Source organism: Gossypium arboreum, chromosome 7 (assembly GCF_025698485.1).
Source record: "Gossypium arboreum isolate Shixiya-1 chromosome 7, ASM2569848v2, whole genome shotgun sequence".
NCBI classification, from domain to species: Eukaryota; Viridiplantae; Streptophyta; class Magnoliopsida; order Malvales; family Malvaceae; genus Gossypium; species Gossypium arboreum.
The window spans coordinates 59345946-59359665 of record NC_069076.1 but is presented as its reverse complement, the minus strand read 5'-3'; the positions used below and the strand labels follow the sequence as shown (position 1 = coordinate 59359665).

At 36.4% G+C, this 13720-nt stretch overlaps 1 long non-coding RNA gene across 1 annotated transcript; it reads right to left on the bottom strand.

Annotated features, from left to right (window-relative positions):
• Positions 1-4009: 4009 nt before the first annotated feature.
• On the bottom strand, positions 4010-5083 carry LOC128295277 (uncharacterized). The gene is made up of 2 exons (XR_008285628.1): positions 4987-5083; positions 4010-4171 (listed from the first exon to the last, which is right to left on the bottom strand). It is a non-coding gene; the product is annotated as an uncharacterized LOC128295277 (long non-coding RNA).
• Positions 5084-13720: the final 8637 nt, after the last annotated feature.

The window sequence follows — 13720 nt, the reverse complement described above, 5'->3', positions numbered from 1 at the left end:
AACCATCATCTGACACTTTCAACTGAGTGTTCATAACTCTCAAAGCAAACAACAACTTTCTGCTCAAAGCATCAGCAACCACATTCGCTTTTCCCGAATGATAATCAATAACAAGCTCATAATCTTTCAATAACTCCAACCATCTTCGCTGTCTCAAATTTAAGTCTTTTTGTGACATCAAGTATTTAAGACTTTTGTGATCGGTATATACTCGGCACTTTTCACCATACAAATAATGTCGCCAAATCTTCAAAGCAAACACCACTGCAGCCAATTCCAAATCATGAGTAGGATAATTCCTCTCATGAGGTTTTAACTGCCTCGAAGCATAAGCCACCACTTTTCCTTCTTGCATGAGTACACACCCCAAACCATTTAGAGAAGCATCACTATACACCACAAATTCTTTACCTAATTCGTGGTACCAACACCGGTGCTTTGATTAATAACTTTTCAATTCTTCAAAACTCTGTTGACATTCTTCCGTCCATTCAAATTTAACATCCTTTCGGAGTAGTCTAGTCATAGGAGCAGCAATTATAGAAAATCCATTTACAAACTGCCGATAATACCCAGCTAGCCCCAAGAAACTTCTAACTTCAGTTACATTTTTCGGTGGTTTCCAATCAACAATAGCTGAAGTTTTACTAGGATCAACCCGTATACCATCACCTGAAACAATATGACCCAAAAATCCAACTTCCCGGAGCCAAAATTCACTTTTACTAAACTTAGCATACAGTTGCTTATTTCTCAAAGTTTGCAAAACTATCCTCAAATGCTCAACATGCTCTGACTCATCTTTTGAATAAATTAAAATATCATCTATAAACACCACAGCAAATTTGTCCAAGTATGGCCGAAATATGCGATTCATTAAATCCATAAACACAGCAGGAGCATTTGTCAATCCGAATGGCATAACTAAAAATTCATAATGACCATACCTTGTTCTAAAAGCAGTTTTAGGCACATCCGACTCTTTTACCCGCAGTTGGTAATACCCAGATCTCAAGTCAATATTTGAAAACCATGTCGCTCCTTTTAGTTGATCAAACAAATCATCAATTCTTGGCAATGGATACTTGTTTTTTATTGTCACCTTGTTTAACTGCCGATAATCAACACACAACCTCATAGAACCATCCTTCTTTTTCACAAATAACACGGGAGCACCCCAAGGTGAAAAACTCGGTCTCACAAAACCTTTATCAGTCAACTCTTGCAACTGCGACTTTAATTCCTTCAACTCTGCTGGTGCCATTCTATACGGAGCAATCGAAATCGGAGCTGTTCTCGGTATCAAATCAATACCAAATTCTACTTCCCTGACTGGAGGCAAACCCGCAATTCTTCCGAAATACGTCGCAAATTCACACACAACCAAGACTCGATTCAACTTTCTTTTCAACTTCTTTTGTATTAATTACATATGCCAAATAAGCTTCATAACCCTTTCTCGAGATATCTTTGAGCCGACATTGAAGAAATCACACTAGGCAATGCCTCGATTTATCCGATTCAACCCGCAGAGTTTCACCATTTTCACACTTTAATTCTATAACCTTTTCTTTGCAATTTATTTTAGCATCATGCAATGTCAACCAATCCATACCCAAAATAACATCAAACTCATCAAACGGCAACAACATCAAGTCGGCGGAAAGTAATGATCCCGAATCATTAAAGGACATTTCTTACATACTTTATCGACAGTCACACATTTGCATAACGGATTCGACACTCTGATCATAAATTCTGTGTTCTCAACAGGTATATTCATACTAGACACCAATTTCATGCACACATATGAATGAGTAGAACCGGGATCAATCAAAGCAATAACATTAACATTATAGAGAGAAAATGTACCGGTAATCACATCAGGTGAGGAAGCATCTTCACGAACTTTAATAGCATAAGTTCTAGCTGGAGCCCTTCCTTCAGGTCTAACCGGTGCATCCCTGGCTACATTCTTACTGCTTGTTTCACTTCCAGCTTTTCTCAGATACCTTCCCCTCGAGTCTGCACCACTAGCTTTTACATTCTGAAATTTTTCTTTCTCGACTCTCTCAGGCGTCTCTAATAAAATGATCCGGAGAACCACATCGAAAACATTCATTTGCTCTCGCACGGACCAAAATGATTTCTACCACATCGCGCACTTTCGGGTTTAACAAATCTCGAGTTTCTTACATGGGTCAGAAGTATTCGAGATTTAGGACCCACATTTTGCTTCTTATAATTCCCATATGATTGTCCAAATGAAGCTTGGGAACGAGGATTCATATTCCTTGACTTTCTAGGTTCTTTGTGAAAATGAACTACTTATCGGTCTTTTCTTCCAATTTCTAGTCTCACCTCTACCTTTTCTTTTCTTTAAGTAGTTCTTCACCTTGCAAGCTCGATCAACCAAGATTACCATTTCTTTTAGTTCAAGGATCCCGACAAATACTTTAATGTCTTCGTTGAGCCCGTCTTCAAATCGTCGGCACATCTTGGCTTCAGAGGAACATATTCCCGCATACTTACTCAATCAAACAAACTCTCTTTCATATTCGAGACTGTCATATTACCTTGCTTCACTCAAGAAACTCTTTACATTTCGATCAATAAACCTTTCACTAATATATTTCTTCCAAACTCTTCTTGAAAGAATTCCTGTGTTACCCTCTCTTTTGGTACCACCAAATCAAAGTCTTCCACCAATTATAGGTTGAATCTCTCAACAAAGATGTAGCACATTTCAAACATTCTTCAGTGTACAAGATAATTCATCAAATACCGGATAGAATTTTCAAGCCGAACTCGCTTTCTCGCATCATCATCAATATTTGCTCTAAATTCTTCAGCCCCTTGTTTACGAATTCTGTCAACGGGGGTTCTGTGAAATTTTATCATATCCATACCTTGAGGCATCGGGGGTACAAGTTGAGGAATTGGGGGAGGTGGGGGAGGTCGTTCATTTGGGTTCGTCTGAACGAACTCGATGTACCATGCACTCATCATTTGGAGAAAGGCTTCCGATCCCTTTCTCCTCCTCCCCGACCAACAAGAGGGGTGGGTTTCGATCGTACCTGCTCCTTCAGTGAGTGGCGCATTACTCTCTACTTCATCTTCCACAAATGGATCGGGATCCATTTACTATTTATAAAAATTCATTTAAAAGGTCAAGTCGTCACACTATCACTATTCATACATATGGCATGTAGTCCGAGAACCGAATAAACCTGCTCGATACCACTAAATGTAACGCCCCACGCCGAGACCATCGCGGAGTTGAGTATGAGGTGTTACTAAGCTTAGTTTAACATTTTAGAACTTTGGATTATTGTTTCTACATTCACGACTTTTAAGCTACTTGCGTCACAAATACAAGAAAAATCATATCTCGAGTTAAGAAACTCAAATAAAGATCCGTAAATTTTCCCTGAATCTAGACTCATATACCTATCTAATAATTTTTTCTATAATTTTGGTTGGGCCAATTAGTACAGTTTATTAGTTAAAGTTACCCTGTTTTAGGACTTGACTGGTCTGACCTCTGCTTACTACGAACCACATTTCTCTCTGTAAAAATTCATATGACTATGAGATTTGTTTCTTCTAAAACTAGACTCAATAAGGATTCTGAGGATATAAAATATACCACCTAATTATATCTTTATAATTTATGATGAATTTCTAAAGTTGGAACAGGGATTCAAAACTGCTATGACCCTGTTTCAATAAAATTCAAATATCTTCTAACATATAATTCCTTTACCTGTTTCATTTGTTTCATGTGAAACTAGACATAATAATCTTAAATTTGATATGTAGTCCATCTCCAAATTCAATTTCTATGATTTTTAGTAAATTTTCAAACTCGCGTCGTTGTTGCTGCAGATTCTCATTTATGGCAAATTTCATCCTTTTATGAGTTTTATGCACTAAGTATCTTAATAGTTTTCCTTAACATCAAGCATAATCTACACTAACAATTTTCATAATTTATCATTATCAAGCATTTCCTCAACCATTCCACAACCATACCATAAGATCATTTACACAAAATAGGTATATTGCTATACATGCCATACTTAAATTTACAAGCCATTTACCAAAAGTCTTCCGGATAGTGTGACTGAGCCTTCGACCTATCCCGACTCCTGAGCTGGCTTGTCCAAAACTACAATGAGTAAGAAGGAGGAAGTAAGCATAAATGCTTAGTAAGTTCATATGCAAATAATAAGTAACATAACAAACAGTTATACCAATCAAAATTAGCATACATCACTAAAACACATATCACATTTCTGATCATTTTTCATCATCTTATTACCTTATAGTGGTTGTATCAATACTCAACCCGAGGGTTAAATACATACCTGTCCAAAATAACCATTTCACATCACTCACCAATACTTCTCTTTACATCTCGAATATTCCTCCATTGAGTAGAACTTTACCCGTTGAACACATCGGAATATAATTCGGATACACGGATAAATTGCACATAAGTGCCACATATTCAATCAAGCAATCATGTAACCCGCCCATAAGCGAACTCGGACTCAACTCAACGAGCTCAAGCGTTCGCATCCATAAGTGAACTCGGACTCAACTCAACGAGTTCGGATGCCTAGTTACATATCACGAACTCGGACTCAACTCAACGAGTTTGGACATTCGCATCCATAAGTGAACTCGGACTCAACTCAACGAGTTCGGATGCTCAACCATCCTAGTGACATGTCACTTGTATCCTAATCTATTCCTAAGGTTCAAACGGGCTTTTCCTCGAACACTTATCCTTGCCGTCTTCCGTAGAATGCCGAAATCAATACTCAGAACAATTATATTTAACAAGTAGTTCACATAATTTGCATATTATTTGAAATTAACCACAAAGCATACATTTCATAATAAAATTCAGCATAACATATAATTAACATCAATAACTTAAAATAACCATTATGCTACATTATTTACACATGAACTTACCTTGGTACCAAAATACAAAGATTTTGCAATTTAGTCCACAATCTTTTCTTTTCCTCGATTGAGGTCGATTCCACGTCTTTCTTGATCTAAAATAACACATTTAGCTTATTTAATACTCACATTATCAAATTAATCCTTAACTCAAATTTTGGCAAAATTATAATTTTACCCCTAAACTTTTGCATATTTACATTTTTGCCCCTAGGCTCTGGATTAAACTTTATTCCTTATTCTTATTTTTACAACATGCTGATCACTTTTCTCTTCTATGGCAACATCAAATTCTCACTCTAACATGTACTTGTGACTATTAGGTATTTTTATCGATTAAGCCCTTTTACTCGTTTTGCTTAAAATCGAGTAGTAGAAGTTGTCTAACATAATTTAAAACTTCATATTCTATCATAAAACATCAAAATACACAAATTTCACCTATGGGTATTTTTCCAAATATAAACCCTAGGTTAAATTATTGCTAACATAAGCTTTATCGAGTTACGGGATCTCAAAACGTAAAAATCATTAAAAGCGGGCTTGGAATCACTTACTATGGAGCTTGGAAGCTTGAAACAAACCCTAGCTATGGAGAACCCTTGAAATTTCGGCCTAATGAAGAAGATGGACAAAATTGGCTTTTAATTTTGTTTTAATTCATTTTAATAACTAAATGACCAAAATACCCTTACTACTAAACTTTCCAAAATTCCTTCCATGTCCTAATTTTGTCCATGAACTTAAAATTGGTCAAATTTCTATTTAAGACCTCCTCATTAATATTCCAAAACAATTTCATACTAAAAACTTCTAGAATGCAAGTTTTGCAACTTATTTGATTTAGTCTCTACTTTCAATTTAAGCACTTTAGGCATAGAATTTCATCACGAAATTTTCACACAATCATGCAATCATATCATAAACCTCAAAATAATTATAAAATAATTATTTCTATCTCGGATTTATGGTCACGAAACCACTATTCCGATTAGGCCCTAATTCGGGATATTACAACTCTCCCCCCCTTTAAGGATTTTCGTCCTCGAAAATCTTACCAGTAAATAGATGTGGGTATTGATTTCTCATAGTTTCTTCGGATTCCCATGTAGCTTCTTCTACTCCATGCCTTTGCCACAACACCTTCACAAGTGCAACATTTTTATTCCTTAGTTGTTTGACCTCTCGAGCTAAAATCTTAATCGGTTCTTCTTCGTAGGTCATATCTGGTTGTAGTTCAATTTCTGTCAGTGAAACTACATGTGAAGGATCCGAACGATATCGACGTAACATAGATACGTGGAACACATCATGAATCTTCTCTAATTCAGGTGGTAATGCTAACCGATATGCTACCGGTCCAACTTTTTAAATTACTTCATACGGCCCAATAAAACGCGGACTTAATTTGCCCTTCCGTCCAAATCTAAGGACTTTCTTCCACGGAGACACCTTTAAAAATACTTTATCACCAACTTGAAATTCAATGTCCTTTCGTTTTAAATCTGCATAAGATTTCTGTCTATCTGAAGCAGCTTTCAAACAATCTCGAATTACCTTCACTTTTTCTTCAGTTTCTTTTATTAGATCAACTCCATAAATCTGATTTTCCTTGAGTTCAGTCCAATACAAAGGCGTTCGACACTTACGACCATACAATGCTTCATAAGGTGCCATTTTCAAGCTCGTCTGATAACTATTATTGTAAGGAAATTCCACCAACGGTAAGTATCTTTCCCAACTTCCTTGAAATTCCAATACACAACATCTAAGCATATCTTCAAGAATCTGAATTATTCTTTCTGATTGTCCATCGTTTGTGGATGAAAAGCAATCTCGAATTTACCTTTGTACCTAACGCGTCTTGCAACTTTTGCCAAAACCGCGAGGTAAACCTTGGATCTCTATCTGAAATAATCGACAATGGTATTCCGTAATCTAACAATTTCTCTAATATACGCTTCAGCCAACTTGTTAAGAGAATAATCCGTGCGCATCGGGATAAAATGAGCCGACTTAGTTAATCATCAACTATTACCCAAATGGCATCTTTCTTTCCGAGTCAATGGCAATCTGAAACAAAATCCATAGTAATCCGATCCCATTTCCATTCGGGAACCATAATAGGTGGAGTAATCCTCAAGGTACTTGGTGTTCACTTTCACCGTTGACAAATTAAGCATTTGGACACAAACTCGATATATCTCTTTTCATTCCATTCCACCAATACATTTTCTTCAAGTCATTATACATTTTCGTACTACCCGGATGAATCGAGAAATAACCACTATGTGCTTCCTATAGGATATTTTGAATCAATTCCTCATTCTTCGGTACACAAATCCGATCTTTAAACATTAAGCACCCATCGAACCAATTCAAATCGATCCCGTGTCGCCTTCACAATCGCTTTTCTTTTGGCTAGCAAATCTTGATCATTTTTCTGAGTTTCAGAAATCTCTTGTAAAAACATTGGTTTTGCTCTTAACTCTGCTAGAATCGAACCATCATCTGACACTTTCAACTGAGTGTTCATAACTCTCAAAGCAAACAACAACTTTCTGCTCAAAGCATCAGCAACCACATTCGCTTTTCCCGAATGATAATCAATAACAAGCTCATAATCTTTCAATAACTCCAACCATCTTCGCTGTCTCAAATTTAAGTCTTTTTGTGACATCAAGTATTTAAGACTTTTGTGATCGGTATATACTCGGCACTTTTCACCATACAAATAATGTCGCCAAATCTTCAAAGCAAACACCACTGCAGCCAATTCCAAATCATGAGTAGGATAATTCCTCTCATGAGGTTTTAACTGCCTCGAAGCATAAGCCACCACTTTTCCTTCTTGCATGAGTACACACCCCAAACCATTTAGAGAAGCATCACTATACACCACAAATTCTTTACGTAATTCGGTGGTACCAACACTTTGGTGCTTCAGCTTAATAACTTTTCAATTCTTCAAAACTCATTGACATTCTTCCGTCCATTCAAATTTAACATCCTTTCTGAGTAGTCTAGTCATAGGAGCAGAATTATAGAAAATCCATTTACAAACCGCCGATAATACCCAGCTAGCCCCAAGAAACTTCTAACTTCGCTACATTTTTCGTGGTTTCAATCAACAATAGCTGAAGTTTTACTAGGATCAACCCGATACCATCACCAAACAATATGACCCAAAAATCCAACTTCCGGAGCCAAAATTCACTTTTACTAAACTTAGCATACAGCTTGCTTATTTCTCAAAGTTTGCAAAACTATCCTCAAATGCTCAACATGCTCGACTCATCTTTTGAATAAATTAAAATATCATCTATAAACACCACAACAAATTTGTCCAAGTATGGCGAAATATGCGATTCATTAAATCCATAAACACAAGCAGGAGCATTTGTCAATCCGAATGGCATAACTAAAATTCATAATGACCATACCTTGTTCTAAAAGCGCTTTAGGCACATCCGACTCTTTTACCCGCAGCTTGGTAATACCCAGATCTCAAGTCAATATTTGAAAACCATGTCGCTCCTTTTAGTTGATCAAACAAATCATCAATTCTTGGCAATGGATACTTGTTTTTATTGTCACCTTGTTTAACCGCCGATAATCAACACACAACCTCATAGAACCATCCTTCTTTTCACAAATAACACGGAGCACCCCAAGGTGAAAAACTTCGGTCTCACAAAACCTTTATCACCAACTCTTGCAATCTGCGACTTTAATTCCTTCAACTCTGCTTGGTGCCATTCTATACGGAGCAATCGAAATCGAGTCGTTCTCGGTATCAAATCAATACCAAATTCTACTTCCCTGACTGGAGGCAAACCCGGCAATTCTTCTGGAAATACGTCTGCAAATTCACACACAACCGGCACTGATTCAACTTTCTTTTCAACTTCTTTTGTATTAATTACATATGCCAAATAAGCTTCATAACCCTTTCTCAGATATCTTTGAGCCGACATTGAAGAAATCACACTAGGCAATGCCTCTGATTTATCTGATTCAACCCGCAGAGTTTCACCATTTTCACACTTTAATTCTATAACCTTTTCTTTGCAATTTATTTTAGCATCATGCAATGTCAACCAATCCATACCCAAAATAACATCAAACTCATCAAACGGCAACAACATCAAGTCGGCCGGAAAGTAATGATCCCGAATCATTAAAGGACATTTCTTACATACTTTATCGACAGTCACACATTTGCATAACGGATTCGACACTCTGATCATAAATTCTGTGTTCTCAACAGGTATATTCATACTAGACACCAATTTCATGCACACATATGAATGAGTAGAACCGGGATCAATCAAAGCAATAACATTAACATTATAGAGAGAAAATGTACCGGTAATCACATCAGGTGAGGAAGCATCTTCACGAACTTTAATAGCATAAGTTCTAGCTGGAGCCCTTCCTTCAGGTCTAACCGGTGCATCCCTGGCTACATTCTTACTGCTTGTTTCACTTCCACTTTTCTCGATACCTTCCCTCGAGTCCGCACCACTAGCTTTTACATTCTCAAATTTTTCTTTCTCACTCTCTCTGGCGTCTCTAATAAAATGATCCGAGAACCACATCGAAAACATTCATTTGCTCTGCACGGACCAAAATGATTTCTACCACATCACGGCACTCGGGTTTAACAAATCTCGAGTTTCTTACACCGGCTGTAGTATTCGAGATTTAGGACCCACATTTTGCTTCTTATAATTCCCATATGATTGTCCAAATGAAGCTTGGGAACGAGGATTCATATTCCTTGACTTTCTAGGTTGCTGTGAAAATGAACTACTTATCGGTCTTTTCTTCCAATTTCTAGTCTCAGCCTCTACCTTTTTCTTTTCTTTAAGTAGTTCTTCAGCCTTGCAAGCTCGATCAACCAAGACTACCATTTCTTTTAGTTCAAGGATCCCGACAAATACTTTAATGTCTTCGTTGAGCCCGTCTTCAAATCGTCGGCACATCTTGGCTTCAGAGGAACATATTCCCGCATACTTACTCAATCAAACAAACTCTCTTTCATATTCGAGAGATCGTCATATTACCTTGCTTCACTCAAGAAACTCTTTACATTTCGATCAATAAACCTTTCACTAATATATTTCTTCCAAACTCTTCTTGAAAGAATTCCTGTGTTACCCTCTCTTTGGTACCACCAAATCAAAGTCTTCCACCAATTATAGGTGAATCTCTCAACAAAGATGTAGCACATTTCAAACATTCTTCGTGTACAAGATAATTCATCAAATACCCGGATAGAATTTTCAAGCCGAACTCGCTTTCTCTGCATCATCATCAATATTTGCTCTAAATTCTTCAGCCCCTTGTTTACTTAATTCATCAATCTGGGTTCTGTGAAATTTTATCATATCCATACCTTGAGGCATCGGGGGTACAAGTTGAGGAATTGGGGGAGGTGGGGGAGGTCGTTCATTTGGGTTCGTACGAACGAACTCGATGTACCATGCACTCATCATTTGGAGAAAGGCTTCCGATCCCTTTCTCCTCCTCCCCGACCAACAAGAGGGGTGGGTTTTCGATCCACTCTCCTTCAAATGAGAGGCGCATTACTCTCTACTTCATCTTCCACAGCTGGATCGGGATCCATTTACTATTTATAAAAAATTCATTTAAAAAGGTCAGAAGTCGTCACACTATCACTATTCATACATATGGCATGTAGTCCGAGAACCGAATAAACCTGCTCTGATACCACTAAATGTAACGCCCCCACGCCCGAGACCATCGCCGGAGTTGAGTATGAGGTGTTACTAAGCTTAGTTTAACATTTTTAGAACTTTGGATTATTGTTTCTACATTCACAGCTTTTAAGCTACTTGCGTCCACAAATCACAAGAAAATCATATCTCGAGTTAAGAAACTCGAAATAAAGATCCGTAAATTTTCCCTGAATCTAGACTCATATACCTATCTAATAATTTTTTTCTATAATTTTGGTTGGGCCAATTAGTACAGTTTATTAGTTAAAGTTACCCCTGTTTTAGGACTTGACTGGTCTGACCTCTGTTTACTACGAACCACATTTCTCTCTGTAAAAAATTCATATGACTATGAGATTTGTTTCTTCTAAAACTAGACTCAATAAGGATTCTGAGGATATAAAATATACCACCTAATTATATCTTTATAATTTATGATGAATTTCTAAAGTTGGAACAGGGATTCAAAACTGCTATGACCTGTTTCAATAAAATTCAAATATCTTCTAACATATAATTCCTTTACCTGTTTCATTTGTTTCATGTGAAACTAGACATAATAATCTTAAATTTGATATGTAGTCCATCTCCAAATTCAATTTCTATGATTTTAGTAAATTTTCAAACTCGCGTCGTTGTTGCTGCAAGATTCGCATTTATGGCAAATTTCATCCTTTTTATGAGTTTTTATGCACTAAGTATCTTAATAGTTTTCCTTAACATCAAGCATAATCTACACTAACCATTTTCATAATTTATCATTATCAAGCATTTCCTCAACCATTCCACAACCATACCATAAGATCATTTACACAAAATAGGTATATTGCTATACATGCCATACTTAAATTTACAAGCCATTTACCAAAAGTCTTCCTGGATAGTGTGACTGAGCCTTGACCTATCCCGACTCTGAAATGGCTTGTCCAAAACTACAATGAGTAAGAAGGAGGAAGTAAGCATAAATGCTTAGTAAGTTCATATGCAAATAATAAGTAACATAACAAACAGTTATACCAATCAAAATTAGCATACATCACTAAAACACATATCACATTTCTGATCATTTTTCATCATCTTATTACCTTATAGTGGTTGTATCAATACTCAACCCGAGGGTTAAATACATACCTGTCCAAAATAACCATTTCACATCACTCACCAATACTTCTCTTTACATCTCGAATATTCCTCCATTGAGTAGAACTTTACCCGTTGAACACATCGGAATATAATTCGGATACACGGATAAATTGCACATAAGTGCCACATATTCAATCAAGCAATCATGTAACCCGCCCATAAGCGAACTCGGACTCAACTCAACGAGCTCGGCGTTCGATCCATAAGTGAACTCGGACTCAACTCAACGAGTTCGGATGCCTAGTTACATATCACGAACTCCTGACTCAACTCAACGAGTTTGGACATTCGCATCCATAAGTGAACTCGGACTCAACTCAACGAGTTCGGATGCTCAACCATCCTAGTGACATGTCACTTGTATCCTAATCTATTCCTAAGGTTCAAACGGGCTTTTTCCTCGAACACTTATCCTTGCCGTCTTCCGTAGAATGCCAAATCAATACTCTAGTAACAATTATATTTAACAAGTAGTTCACATAATTTGCATATTATTTGAAATTAACCACAAAGCATACATTTCATAATAAAATTCAGCATAACATATAATTAACATCAATAACTTAAAAATAACCATTATGCTACATTATTTACACATGAACTTACCTTGGTACCAAAATACAAAGATTTTGCAATTTAGTCCACAATCTTTTCTTTTCCTCGATTGAGGTCGATTCCACGCCTTTCTTGATCTAAAATAACACATTTAGCTTATTTAATACTCACATTATCAAATTAATCCTTAACTCAAATTTTGGCAAAATTATAATTTTACCCTAAACTTTTGCATATTTACATTTTTGCCCCTAGGCTCTGGATTAAACTTTATTCCTTATTCTTATTTTTTACAACATGCTGATCACTTTTCTCTCTATGGCAACATCAAATTCTCACTCTAACATGTACTTGTGACTATTAGGTATTTTTATCGATTAAGCCCTTTTACTCGTTTTGCTTAAAATCGAGTAGTAGAAGTTGTCTAACATAATTTAAAACTTCATATTCTATCATAAAACATCAAAATACACAAATTTCACCTATGGGTATTTTTCCAAATATAAACCCTAGGTTAAATTATTGCTAACATAAGCTTTATCGAGTTAATGGGATCTCAAAACGTAAAAATCATTAAAAACGGGCTTGGAATCACTTACTATGGAGCTTGGAAGCTTGAAACAAACCCTAGCTATGGAGAACCCTTGAAATTTCGGCCTAATGAAGAAGATGGACAAAATTGGCTTTTAATTTTGTTTTTAATTCATTTTAATAACTAAATGACCAAAATACCCTTACTACTAAACTTTCCAAAATTCCTTCCATGTCCTAATTTTGTCCATGAACTTAAAATTGGTCAAATTTCTATTTAAGACCTCCTCATTAATATTCCAAAACAATTTCATACTAAAAACTTCTAGAATGCAAGTTTTGCAACTTATTTGATTTAGTCTCTACTTTCAATTTAAGCACTTTAGGCATAGAATTTCATCACGAAATTTTCACACAATCATGCAATCATATCATAAACCTCAAAATAATTATAAAATAATTATTTCTATCTCGGATTTATGGTCACGAAACCACTATTCCGATTAGGCCCTAATTCGGGATATTACAACTCTCCCCCCCTTTAAGGATTTTCGTCCTCGAAAATCTTACCTGTAAATAGATGTGGGTATTGATTTCTCATAGTTTCTTCGGATTCCCATGTAGCTTCTTCTACTCCATGCCTTTGCCACAACACCTTCACAAGTGCAACATTTTTATTCCTTAGTTGTTTGACCTCTCGAGCTAAAATCTTAATCGGTTCTTCTTCGTAGGTCATATCTGGTTGTAGTTCAATTTCTGTCAGTGAAACT